This window comes from Phaenicophaeus curvirostris, chromosome 17, assembly GCF_032191515.1.
Source record: "Phaenicophaeus curvirostris isolate KB17595 chromosome 17, BPBGC_Pcur_1.0, whole genome shotgun sequence".
Lineage (NCBI taxonomy): Eukaryota > Metazoa > Chordata > Aves > Cuculiformes > Cuculidae > Phaenicophaeus > Phaenicophaeus curvirostris.
The window spans coordinates 14,373,320-14,386,044 of NC_091408.1; the positions used below are offsets into that span (position 1 = coordinate 14,373,320).

At 51.2% G+C, this 12,725-nt stretch overlaps 1 protein-coding gene across 11 annotated transcripts in view; it reads left to right on the forward strand.

Annotated features, from left to right (window-relative positions):
• The first annotated feature begins 1,050 nt into the window (after positions 1-1,050).
• NCOR2 (nuclear receptor corepressor 2) overlaps positions 1,051-12,725 on the forward strand; it is a 258,401-nt gene continuing 246,726 nt past the window's right edge. For 9 of the 11 annotated variants that reach the window (XM_069871331.1, XM_069871339.1, XM_069871340.1 and 6 more), the window contains exon 1: positions 1,052-1,258. The gene's annotated coding sequence lies outside the window, so the exon portion shown is untranslated. Of the gene's footprint in view, positions 1,259-12,725 lie in introns of all 11 variants that reach the window. The other 2 variants (XM_069871338.1, XM_069871343.1) reach the window with 1 other exon arrangement.

A 12,725-nucleotide genomic window follows, 5' to 3' on the forward strand; every position in this document is an offset into this window, starting at 1 on the left:
ATGAGAAGCTTGACGTGAGCCAGCGGTGCACTCGCAGCCTAGAAACCAACTGTGTCCTGGGCTTCATCAGAAGCAGTGTGGGCAGCAGGGCAAGGGAGGGGATTCTGCTCTCTCTGCTTCTCATGCGAGGCCTCATCTGGAGTGTTGTGCCCAGTTCTGGAATCCCCAATGTAAGAAGGAGATCATAGGATCATAGAATCATAGAATCAGCAGGTTGGAAAGGACCCACTGGATCATCGAGTCCAACCATTCCTATCCATCACTAAACCGTGTCCCTCAGCACCTCGTCTACCCATCCCTTAAACACCTCCAGGGAAGGTGAGGCCATTCCCTCTTGTCCTGTCCCCTGTCACTTGGGAGAAGAGCCCAGCACGCTCCTCTCCACAACCTCCTTTCAGGTAGTTGGAGAGAGCAATGAGGTCTCCCCTCAGCCTCCTCTTCTCCAGGCTAAACACCCCCAGCTCTCTCTCTCAGAGATGGAGCTGTTGGAACGGGTCCAAAGGAGGCTGTAAGGATGATCCGAGGGCTGGAGCATCTTCCATATGAGGACAGGCTGAGAGATTTGGGGGTGTTCAGCCTGGAGAAGGCTGAGGGGAGACCTTAGAGCAGCTTCCAGTATGGAAAAGGCTCCAGAAAAGCTGAGGAGGAGCTTTTTACAAGGTATTGGAGTGACGGGACGAGGGGGAATGGCTTTAAATTGGGGAGGTACAGATTTAAGTTAGACATTAGGAAGAAATTCTTCACGGTCGAGGGGGGAGGCCCCGTCCCAGGCTGCCCCGTCCCTGGGGGTGTCCCAGGCCGGGCTGATGGGGCTGGAGGTGCCCCTGCAGTGGTGGGGAGGGGGCTGGGGGGACTTTGAGGTGCCTCCCCCCCCGAGCCGTTCTAGGGTTCTCCGTGCGAGGTGCTCGGGCAGCGCGGGACGTGCTGGACGACCCCCTATGTCCCGCGCCCCCTGTGCCCCCGGAGCCCGAGGCGGGGGGCGCGGCCCCTTTAAGGCGCGCGGGCGGCGCGGCCCCGCCCCCCCCCGGGCGGCCGGAGGGCGCGAGCGCGGGGCAGGGCAGGGCGCTGCGGCGGCAGGGGAGGCCCGGCCCGGCCCGGCGCGGGCGGGCGCGCACACCGACAAACAAACCGGCGGGCGCGGGGGAGCGGCCCCATGGCTCTGGATTTATAACCGCGGCGCAGATGGCGCGGCCGGGCCCCCGCCGGGCGCCGAGCGGGGAGCGGCGCGATGGGGGGCGGCGGCTGCCGGCGGGGCTCGGTAAGGGGGGCGGGGGGGGGGGGTGTCCGCGGGGGGAGAAAGTTTCTGTTTGCCTCGCCTTTCTGCTCTTCTCATGGACCCTCGCGGGGCCGGGGAGCGCGGGGGGAGCCCTGCACTTCGCGAGCCGCGCTGTGTGAGGGGGGGGGGGCGCCCCGAGCTGCCCTGGTCTGCGCCCCCCCGGGTCCTTCTCCCTCCCGCCCGTTCTCCCCCTCTCCCCGCGAGTCTTTACACCACCCCCCACCCCCCATCCCCGTTTTTAGGCTCTGTCCATTCCCCCTTCCCTTTTTTTTGTGTTGTCCCCCCCCTTTCTTTTTGTGTTGTGCCCCCCCCTTTCCCCTCTGTTTGCGGGCTGTGCCCCCCCCCCCTTTCCCCTCTGTTTGCGGGCTGTGCCCCCCCCCTTCCCCTCTGTTTGCGGGCTGTGCCCCCCCCCCCTTTCCCCTCTGTTTGCGGGCTGTGCCCCCCCCCCCCCCTTTCCCCTCTGTTTGCGGGCTGTGCCCCCCCCCCCCTTTCCCCTCTGTTTGCGGGCTGTGCTCCCCCCCCCTTTTCCCCCTGTTTGCGGGCTGTGTCCCCCCCTTTTCCCCCTGTTTTTGGGCTGCCTGTCCCACCCTTTTCCCCCTGTTTGTGGGCTGTCCCCCCCCCCCCTTTTTGGGCTGTTTTCTCCCCCTTTTCCCCTCTCTTCTTCCCCCCTCCCTTTCTGTTCCCCCCAGTGCCTGGGGGGGGGGGGTGTCCTGGCCACGGGGTCCCCGCTCCCCGGGTGAGGGTTGGGTGCGCAGGGCTGGTGTCTGCAGGCAACAAGTGAACGCTTCTCTAAACCCCAGCTGCAGCCTCTGGAGCGATTGCTTTTTTTTTTTTTTCTGTCGATTCTTATAATTTCCTGTTCCCTCTTCTCCCTCGGCCCTTCCTCCTGCTCTCCTGCCCTGACAATGCACAAAGAGCAGGCTGCAGTGGGTGCAGGCAGCTGCCTGCCATGTGGGCTGCTGCCAAAGCCACTGAAGCAGCAGAACCTGCGGGGCTCTCGCTGCTGGGGGCTGAGGATTGCCTTGACCCCATAAACCCATCTCTTCTTTCCACCGCTTTGAACCTCGTGGATGTCCCCGCTGGGTCTGTTCTGTGAACTTTGTGGTTTGGGTCAGCTCAAGAATTTGCCCAAGCGGACGGTTCTGTGCAGCGGGTATTTCCTAACGCTGCCCTTTCGGTTCGCAGGTGCTCAAGGCTTGAACTCTTTCTGTGACCTCTCCTTCAGTATTCCCTTGAGGCAAAGGTTGGCGCTCTGAATGCCTGAAAACAGCAGGGTTTTGTTGAATCCAGGATTTTTAATCTGCTTTTGGTGGATGTGGATTGTTCCGTTGGTATTCCTTGGCCGTGTGGGGTGAGAGCGTTTCCATCTAGCGTAGGGGTTTTATCAACAAGGTTAAGTTTTAGTTTGCTGTGTGCTTTACAGATAAAGATTTGGTACTACTCTTAATTCATAAATGGAAGGAATGCGAGTTGGGGCAACTCGGGGCTGGTTTCCATCTCTTCTGAAAGTGGTGACAAAAATTCTGGAGGGCTTTAGCGAAGTTGTACCGAATTCTTTGAATTTCACTGCGGGCTGGTTGGGTGACGTCGGGACTGAGCTTATCTTCCCGTGTGCCGGTGTCTGCCTGGCTCTGTGCAGAAGCTGTGCCTTGGGTGGGAAATAGAGTGAGGGTCACAGTGTTTTGAGGCTCAATCCCAAGATGACAAGGAAGGGAAATTCTGTGTGTGACAATGTTTTATAACTTCAGTTGAGTAAGTTTCAGTATGAGAGAGACTCTTGCAAAATGCGTTTAGTTTATTGAAAGCAAATGCACTCAAACACCAGTCTGTTGTTGCCAGAAGTGAAAAAGCAGGGCTATTTTTGGTGTGAGAGAGGAGATTGGGCATGCACATGTCTGGGGCAGGAAAACACTGGTACTTTGTTCTTCTGGCTTCATGTGGGTGGTGGTTTCTGTTATTTAGCTGTGTGTTTGTGCCAAGTTGCAAAACATACCTGGTTCTGTAAACCCTGTGGGGGTCAGGGCTGGCTCCATGGAGCCAGTACTGGTCCTGTATGAGAACACCTCCCACACCGGCATCTCCAGCACTGGAGAAGTGGGTGGATGCTTCTGATTTCACACCTTCGAGCGCCAAGGAGGTGACTGGCATTTTTTCACGACAGGATCTGGACTGAAACCATAGAGTTGTTTCACGCAAGCCACCGAACAGCTGCTGCTTGGCAATACCTTTCACTTGATAATGGACATGGTTGGATTTGAACCAAGTTGCCTCCAGTGGAGGTTGTTCCAGTCCCTGGAGCCATCCTGTGCTAAATCCAAACGGAGTTTGGTTCAGGCTGTGTTCACATCTTGTAATTAGAAGATCTAGTCTGGTAAAGACAGTTTTGTTATGATTGGAGATGAAAGCGTGCGTGCAGCTGGCTGATAGCTACACATGTGAAGAGAGCTACCCATCTCATCTCCACAACAATTCTGGACTGTGCTGGCTGAAATGAGGTCATAGGAGATGTCTTCGTCTTGCCCAATGTCCGTAAATTATTTGTCCCCTTGCTGGGTCCCGGTGTTCCTCTTGCTGCACATTCTGGTTGTTGGTTGCCTCCTGAAATACAGTCCTGTTTGTGGTCAGGTTGTCCTGGGAGAAATCTGCCTGAAGTCAACCATGATTGACACATTTGGAATACTTTACTGTCATCTTCTCAGCTTTCTGGGGAGGAGGAAAGTTATGTTCTCCACGGTTTCTAGCTGATGGGTAGGAAAGGAGGAATAAATTGGTAAGGTTCATAAGTAGGTTTTGGGTGACTGGTGTGAGCAGTTGTGGAGGCACATGGGTTTGAGAGGGCCTTGTGTTTGGGGTGTGATACTACCCATCCCTAACCTTATGTCTCATTCTGACAAGGCCACTTGACATGTCTGAAAACTGAGGCCAGGAAGGCTACGTGAAGTTCAGTGTGTCAGAGCAGCTCTGCTGGAGAGCTGGTGAAGAGGAGTCTCGTTCCTCATGAGTGCTTTGCCTGTTCAGCACGAGGGCTTTTTGTTCCTGACAGCAAGTACTGGCTCCCTTCTGGGTTTTGTGCCTGTGAGTACCTATCCCCCAAATGCAGATCACAGGCTAGATGCAGGGATACTTGAGGATGGGAATCAAGGCAATGTCTGTTTAAAAGGACTGTTATCTTTTAGCAGCTGCATTTCTGTGAACTGTGCCTTGCTTTATTCTTCATGGAGACTCAGCAGAGAGTAGGGTCAGCTGTAATGGAGTTAGAAATGAGGTGTAGCAGCACCCAGTCACTTCTGTGATTAGTGACTGAGGCTTTTGCAGCTTCTTAAGGGTTCGGGCATTGTAAGATCATGGATTTTCATCTAGGATGATGTGGCAAAGCTTGCATGGCTCTGAAGGGCCCCTGCTGTGTATTGACATTGCAAGGTGGTGGAGAATTGCTATTTATAGCTGGACTTGTGCTGGTGCACAGGTGTCAGAGGCTCTTGTTTACCCTGTAATGCCAAAGGGATGGGAAATGGAAATATGTCTTTTGATGGGCTTGGCTAGAGCAGAGATGCTTCCTAAAAATAAGATTGAAGAGGGGATCTGGAGCTCTAGAACAAAGAGCATGAAAATGCCTGTAAGAGCCTGGTCGGAGGGAGGGATCTGATATGAAGGGCAGGAGGATAGAAGAGCAGAAGGAAATGAGTGATGTGGCAGTTTTGGGAAGTGAACCCTGACCTATGCACGAGACAGCAACGGGATTGTATTGGGAATTGAGAAACCTGGGTTGCACTCCCAGTCTCGCTACCCACTTGTCACGTCCCTTCTCAAAGCCACCAGTTCTCCCTTTCTGCCAGCCTGCCTCTGGCAACTCGAGGCTTGTGGGTGCGGGTTGTCCCTTACAAGAGGCGAAGAGAGTGCCTGAGGAGGGGATGTTTCTGGTGAGCAGGCAGTGCTTACGCAGTGCTGCTACCCCTGCCACCTACGCTTTGGGAAGTTCAGAGATGGGGCATGGTTGGGCAGGCAAGAACAGGTGATAACTGCTGTGGACCCTGCTGCTAACAGCCGGCTTGGCCGTTGGTTCCAGTTTGGCTTGAAAATGTCCAGAGAGGAGCCCTGCCTGCAGAGGAGAGGTGACTGGTGCTGGAGGAAAAGTGGTAAAGCCAGAGCTAGATGGCCATGGCTGTGATACCTACTGCAGTGAGAGGGCTGGAGGAGAGCTTGGGCACAAGGAGGATGCGAGGAGAGCAAAGCAGTCGGCATGGTTATGTGCCTGCTGGGTGGCACGGCGGATGCTGATAATGCGCAGTGCTCTCAAGCGCTTTATAGCTGCGGAGCACTGAACAAACATTAACGGATGTAAGGGATAGCAGCTTTGTCTAGTTACAGAGAAGGGAAGTTAACTCCAAATTAACTTTATGATCCGTGAAACTGAAGGTTATTTAAAAAAATAATAACATAAATGGAAATGCTGAAGTTTTACAGAGTCGCTGAGCATGCTGCTTGTTGTTTAATGCCCTCAATTTTCTCACTCCCCAGTCTGTGTTTTTAATTTGGGAACAAATTACAAGCAATATCAGCTTACTCTTGGATTTGAACCCATGTTACTCTTAGTCAGCTGAAATATTTCCCCTTATCGCTGCTCCCGTAATGTTTATTTTAGACTGGATAGCATCATGGCTTTTCTGTTAGCTGTAGGGAAGAAGCCAGTCTTTGAAACAGCCCAGCACTGCAGAAAGAAATGATCTCGAAGCTGATTCAGTTTCTGAATTAGGGACAGCTTCATTTTCCACTGAGAGCTTTATGCAAGGCTGTATCTGAGAACAGTTCGTGGCATTAAAAACCCAGGAGGCAGCAGATGGATGAATTGCTGACAGATTTAAAATCCTATGACAAGCATAAAGCATTCAGACGCGAGGCCAAGGCGGGAGGAAGGTTGCAAGGGGGAGTTAGAGAGGCAGAGAGGTCGAGTACGTTATTCTAGGCAGGAGGAGATGTACAGGCGAAGGCGGATGCCAGTGGGCTCATCCTGCAAGGGGGAGCTAAGGTCTTCAAGAGGAGGGAAGAGATGAGGAGTGTGTTCCATCAAAGGGCAGGGAGCAGCCCTCTTGTCCTCCACCAGTGGTGTGAGGCGGATGAGGAGGGAGGGGGCCAAGCCCAACCTCAGCAGTGGTGGTGAGGCCAGGAGGAATAGGGCTGCCTGAGGAGACCATGTGGCATGGCCCGAATGGTTTCCTTCTGTGGGAAGTGGTTCGAAGAGAGTGCCAGCACCTGAGGAGGCAGGGAATGGTGCAGGTATTGTCTCTGGTAGCTGCAAGCCTGGCTGCGGCTCTCGCAGTGCATGTGGGGAGGGAGAGCCGGCAGGATTTCCTCTCTGCGGTGCTGGCTCCCGGGGTTAATAACTAACCAAGCAGTCTAGGTTTATCCTTTCATTGTGGAAGAGAATTATTTACATAATACCACTTGGCGTAATCTTTATTTAGCATTGTGTCCCTGGCCTAGCACTGGACAGAGTGGCGGTGCCCAGAAATGCCGTTTGGCCCCAGATACGTGGGAAGTTAACCCTTGCAATCCGGGTGTGCTTCTCCCTGCCTGTGCAGGGAACTGGCTGTAAACTTTAGAAATATTCCAATGGTGTAGCCATCTGTTGTGTAGTTTTTGGGACCTCTGTATCTTCTAAACCCTGTTTTCTGCATGCTCCGGGCTGGTACTCTGTGCTGGTACCTGAATGCTTCTCACTGACTTCCGAAGCAACACAGTTAAGGTTTATTCTCTGCATGTTGGGGCAAGAGTGGTTTGTATTGCAATCTTCTGTGTCTCTGTGTTAAAGGCAGAAGGAAAGAAATGTGTCAGCCCGTGGGTGGAGGATGACAGGGTTTGGGGAAGGTTCCTGGTGTGGATCATCCCATGGTCTGTGATCGCTCCCTGAGGACTCTGTCTCCTGGGCAGGCAGGTTTCGTTCTCCTCAGGGAGTTTGTCTTTGGAAGGTTTGGAGGCTAAGGTGGTTGTCCAGAGAGCTGGGGCCTGATTATTGTGGCACACTACAGTGAAGGACTGAACCCTGGGCTTGGGTTTCAGTGCGATGTGGGAGGAGGATGAATCAGTGAGGAGGATGGCAGGCAAAGCTGAGCTTTCTGAAAAACTGCCTGTGCCTCCAGCTGTGCAGAGCTGCCTGGAGAGGGTGGAGGGTGTCTTTCCTCTGCTCTGCGGGATGTGTGAGCTTCTAACGAACTGGGGCAAACAATGGAAAGTTCGCTCTCTTCTGAAAATATGTTAAAACTTTATAAAATGACTCCAACAGCTACATTTTTATAGGACCAGGTCTCAGCTGTGTGGTACTCGATCACTTTGTAAATAGCTCAGTCTTTGGCCTCTGCAAACTTGAGTAAGTACTTCCCAGTGCTGCAGAAGGACTGGTTAGCACGTGGTCTATGGTGGCAGCACCTGGCTCATGTAGCAGAAGCACTTTGCAGTTCTGTTTAAGTGTTTACTGCCAACCTCGCGTGATCTCTTTGGCCTGATGTTGCAAGGAGCTGGTTTTGCGAAGGCTGAGTCCCCAGTGATTTACACTGGATTACCTGGCGGTGCACGCACAGTCCAGGCTGGACATTGGTGTGTGACAGCCTCTCCTGTCAGCCTGGCCGGAGGACGATGCGGATCCTGTGTCAGTTTTACGCTGGCAATGTGGACATTACCCGATTAAACCTGAAACCTGCTGGAACAAAGGTAACTTGTTAACACCTTCTTGAACCTGGCAGGGTGAGTTTGCATAGGATTAGCACTGAAATGTGCGACTCCTGATCTACTGCTTGAAGCCCTAAAGCTTCATCTACTGACTCATCAAGCCCTTGCCGTTATTCATGATTATCATGTGATACCTAAATCTTGGGTGTGTAACATCGTGGTGGTGTTTGGTATTAGAGCTGTGTGCTTGGGAAGTTGCTCCAGCCATTTGCCTGGGGGTGTTTTTCCTGCATCAGGACCTTAAATGTGTGTCCTCTGTTCTCTAAGTGTTTCTTCTGTTTGTCGAAGAGGATGACTCTTTCCTGTTGGAAGGACTTCCTTGATCAATCCCTTATTTTTCTGCAGGTACCACTTCATATACTTCCACTAATAAACTTTTCAAGCTCCTTCTTGAAAGCAGTCAGCTTTTTTTTTTTTTTTTTTTGCCTTTACTGCAGAGTTTCAAGCTCATGCCAAAGTCTCAGCTTCGTTTTTAGGTCACCGATCTGCCCTTTCATTTCCCCCTCACACTGCAGTTGGCCGGCTTGTTTTGATTTGGTAATATGTGAGGTGGTGTGTACAGACAAAATCAGGCAGGCCAGCGAAATTCGTGTTTCACTGCAATCTTGTTCCTGTTGTGTGTGTGAATAATAATTTCCAAATGCTAGACCAGAGGTGATTAAAAACTGTCAAAGAAATAAAATGCAGCAAAGTCAGCATTACAGGAATCTGCGTCCAGTGTTTTGGAAAAAAACCCCACCTTTGAACTGGCAGTGGAAAAAGCCATTGGTATTCTTATTTAAGGCTTTCTGGTCTTAAATAATTGTCACTTATTTGGGAGGTGCTGATGAGGCAGCCTGAGCGTATCCAGGCTGTGCAGGAGGTTGGTTGCCACTGGCTGTGTGCGGGTCCTGGGCTGCTCACGCTGCCTTTCTGCGATTGCTCTGTGGACTCGTTTGTGATCCTGAGCTGCTGTTGAGATGGTGACACCTGGGCAGCCAGCTTGGCTGTGTGGCTGGAGCTGCTGAGCGTGACTGGCAAAGGGTAGAAGGGTGAAGGGCTGCTCTGCAGCTTGAGTGGATGTGAAGAGATGAAAATTCTACTGTGGAGCAGCCTACAGTGGCTGTGGCTTGCTCTGAGTGAGTACAAGTGCTTGTTTTTACTGAGTTTTACTGATTTTATGCAGCTCTGGTGTTGGGGCCATGAAGCAGTTGTCATGTCGTCAAGTTAGATGCATTGAGCATCTTTATTTTTGGAGCAAATGATCCTGCTGACAGCATGTATAGGAGGTGTCAGCCAGCTCTTGTTTCTTCTTCCTCTCTTTTTTTGTTTTTTTTCCCTGTCATTTGTAGGCTTTAGTCTTGGCTTTGATTTGTTCTCTTGACAGGGCAATGGCTAAAGAATTTTGTTGTGGTTTTTTTTTTTTTATTTTTGATGTCTACATGTCTTAAGATGCTGTAATTAGAGATGCACGTAAAGAGCTGCTGTGGTTTTGGTCCAGAATGCAGCCAGCTGCCAGCAGCGTTCCTGCGGGCTGTGTGGTGATGGACTGAGAAACACTGCAGGATTTGGGTTTTCTCCATGTTATGAAACAAAAGTGGAGGGAGATGCCTGTGCATACCTTAAGGATTGTGTTTTTGTTCTTACTCTCTCTGGAAAGCAAAGGTTTGCTTCCTCTCTTCTGAAATTTGTGTTCACCCACCTAGAGCACTTCTGTGAATGTCCTTAAACTCTGCCAACAGCAGGTGAAAGCTGAGAAGTGGGCAGTTTGGTTTGCCCAGAGGCAGAAGAGTTGTGCTGCGGTGGCAGACACAAGCAGGCAAGCTCCCCGACTGCTCCTGCTTCCCCTTGCCAAAGCCCCTGCGAGTTTTGCTGTCTGTTTCTGTGAGACAAGAACTTTAAGCTCAAACTGTGGCGCTTTTTTTTTTCCCCCATTTTGTTCAGTTGTACTTTTTGAACGTCTGTGGGATTTCTTCTCGGCAGGAGGTTTTGTTCCCCGCACAATGTAGTATTGTGTTTGTCTTGCTCTAGTTCCTTGTTTTATGCGGAAACACCTTGAACCTTTGCCTGAATTGGAAGATGGGTGCAGAGTCAGACCTAGACCCTTGGCTGCAGGCGTGGGGCTGTTCCAGGAAGAGCGTGTCTGTGCATGACTCTTCAGCCTTGAGTTACCCAGTTGCTGCTTGAGGCGTTAGACGTGTTTGGCTAACGCTGGCACTCCCCTGTGTTTTGATCAAGCATTCTACACGTACTTATTTCTGTTTTACGGAGGCTGAACCCGAGGGTAAATAAGGCTGTAGCCAGAAATAAGTGAGCGTTCACACTTGCTTTTATGAACTTCTTGAGTATTTTGCCAATTAATTCTTAAGTAACCGAGGGTAACATACCTGCTGTAAAGGATGTGGCCAGGAATGCTGCTAACCTGGGGCCTGATCCTTTCTGCACTCGTTCCAGTTTTGCATAAACTTGGTAAAGGTGCCTGTGCTGTCTTGGCCCTTCGCAGTCTGCTTCACACAGCCTCTCAACCGGCAGAAGAAATGCCTAAATAAATACAGCAGCTTTGTCTTGCAGTCTTGCCAAGTCAATTTAGTGTGTATGTTGAGGAGGCAGAACAATTAGTTCTGGAGACAAATGGGTCTTCTCTGTGCTCTGCACTCCCATCACTCCGCCAGCTCAAAGCGTTGCGATAAGCATAACACTGAAATCTGTATTAAGCAACTAATTAAGGCATCTGCAGAAGAAGGCGGGGGGAAAAAGCAACAGCTTAACCTTAACCTGCTGAGAAAGGTGGAGCTGAATTGTATCTCTTAATGGGTTCAAGTCTTTCAAACAAGGGTGAATGCTTCTGCCTTTTTTACAGCATCAAGCTGACTTCTTTTAGGGTATGAGAGCTTTGGTTGTAGTGCTGGCTAAGAGTTTGCCACCTTGCTGCCCCCTCACCATGTTTCTATCCCAGTGCTTCTCCCTCCTTCTAGTTTTGAGCCAAGTAGTTGAATTAATGTCTTCGCCAAGTGATCCTGCTTTTGGTTGAGTTGGCACTGCTTTGGGGGGTAGTATGAGTACTGTGAGCAGGGATGGCAAGTCAAGGGACAGGCAGCCTGAAACCCAGGGATAGTAGCTGTGATTTACGCAGCTTGGTTGCATTTCAAGTCTGTCTTTTGCAAAAGTAAAACCACAATACTGAAATTCTCCTCTAACTGGGAGATTTTTCTGTCAAATTGCTGTGCAGACCTGTGCTTATCTCTGCTGTGAATCCCTTTATCGGGGGATAAACCAGCTTTACACCAGGTGATACAGACCCTCAGGTGGGGTTTTATTTGCATTCCAGTAGCTGCAGTGATTTTTAGCCTGGAGTCACACTCGGGTAGTATTGGTAGAAGTTCTGTCCTTCCCTGCCGTGATCTGGGCAGCTGGGAAGGTCTGTGGCATTTGCTCCTTTTCTGCGGGCTGGAAATTGCCTGCCTGATTCAGAATTGTGGCTAGACGTGCTTCTCCATAGCGAGGTCTGGGCTTTTCACTTTGCCCTCTGAGTGCCTGTAACTGCTTTGTGTTAGCTGCTGGCTGCGTTACCCTTGTTCCTTGAATCTCGCCTGTGCTCCCTGGGAGACTCGAGTGGTCTGTGTTTTTGTGCCTTCAGCCCTGCATATCCAGGGGAGAGCTGATGAACAGGAAAGTTGGTCAGATGCCATCCTCTGTGCTCTGTGGCAGCTTCCGCAAGCATCACTGGTGGCTCAGTTAGGCACTTGATGAACAGAAAATGAGAGAGGGGGGAGGGTCCTTTTCCCAAGAGAGATTAAAACTGCTCTTCTACAGGAGCTTTGCTGAATCGCGAATTGCGATTTCTCTCCCACTTCTTTTCTAAATCTGCTGCTGTTCTCGTCTAGAAGTGGCAGTGGTTTTCACTCGTGTGCTCCAGTGCCTGGATGAATGTGGTGCAGCAGAGAGTTATAACTGACGTGATGTTGACCATAATCGGGCAGGGTGTAGTTAATGACGCTTAAAATGTTGGCTTGTTTGGGGAGATGCTGTAACACCCAGTGGTCTTTTCCCAGGCGCTGGAACACACTGACAAGAATCAGCGGTATTTGGCATGGTGTTTGGAGAGAGAGGCAGCTTCCTGTCACTTCTTTGGCAGCCAGATTTTGAATTTTTAAAGAAAAGCAGAGCATCTTTTTGGTTTTTTCCTCCATTCAAAACCAACCAACCAAAAGCCAGGTGGGGGGCAAATCTCGCATACCTTCTGTTTGTTTCTGCCTGCAAGTGCATCTTCTTGATGTGTCATTAATCTGGTTGCTCTCTGGTGCTATTTTTAACAGCCTTACGCTCTACGGACAAGGAGCCCTTCCAGAAGCATTTGTAAGCAGCCCAGCTTGGGATGGGGCAGGGGCTGTTTGGGCAGAGCCTGGGGTTTCCTGGGGTGCTCGGATTCCCTTCCATGTGCTGTCAGGGCCTGGAGGAGCTGGACACAGCACCCCCTTCCCCAGTCCCACACAGGGAAATCTGTGTGTAGCATAACTCTTCAGTTCCTGTGACCATGGTAACCGACTTGGATACATCAAACTTGACTAATTAACCTAATGGAGAGCCGTTTCCAGCCTGAGTCTCTCAGCTCCGATTTCAGAGCAGAACTTGTTGTCTGATCCACCAGCAGCCTCTGCAGCCAGTGCTGGCTTCCCCAGGGTGGGTTTCTCTGGCAGATTTCTTTCGCGGGTCCAGATGAGTTGGGGAAGGATGGTTCTGAAGTGGA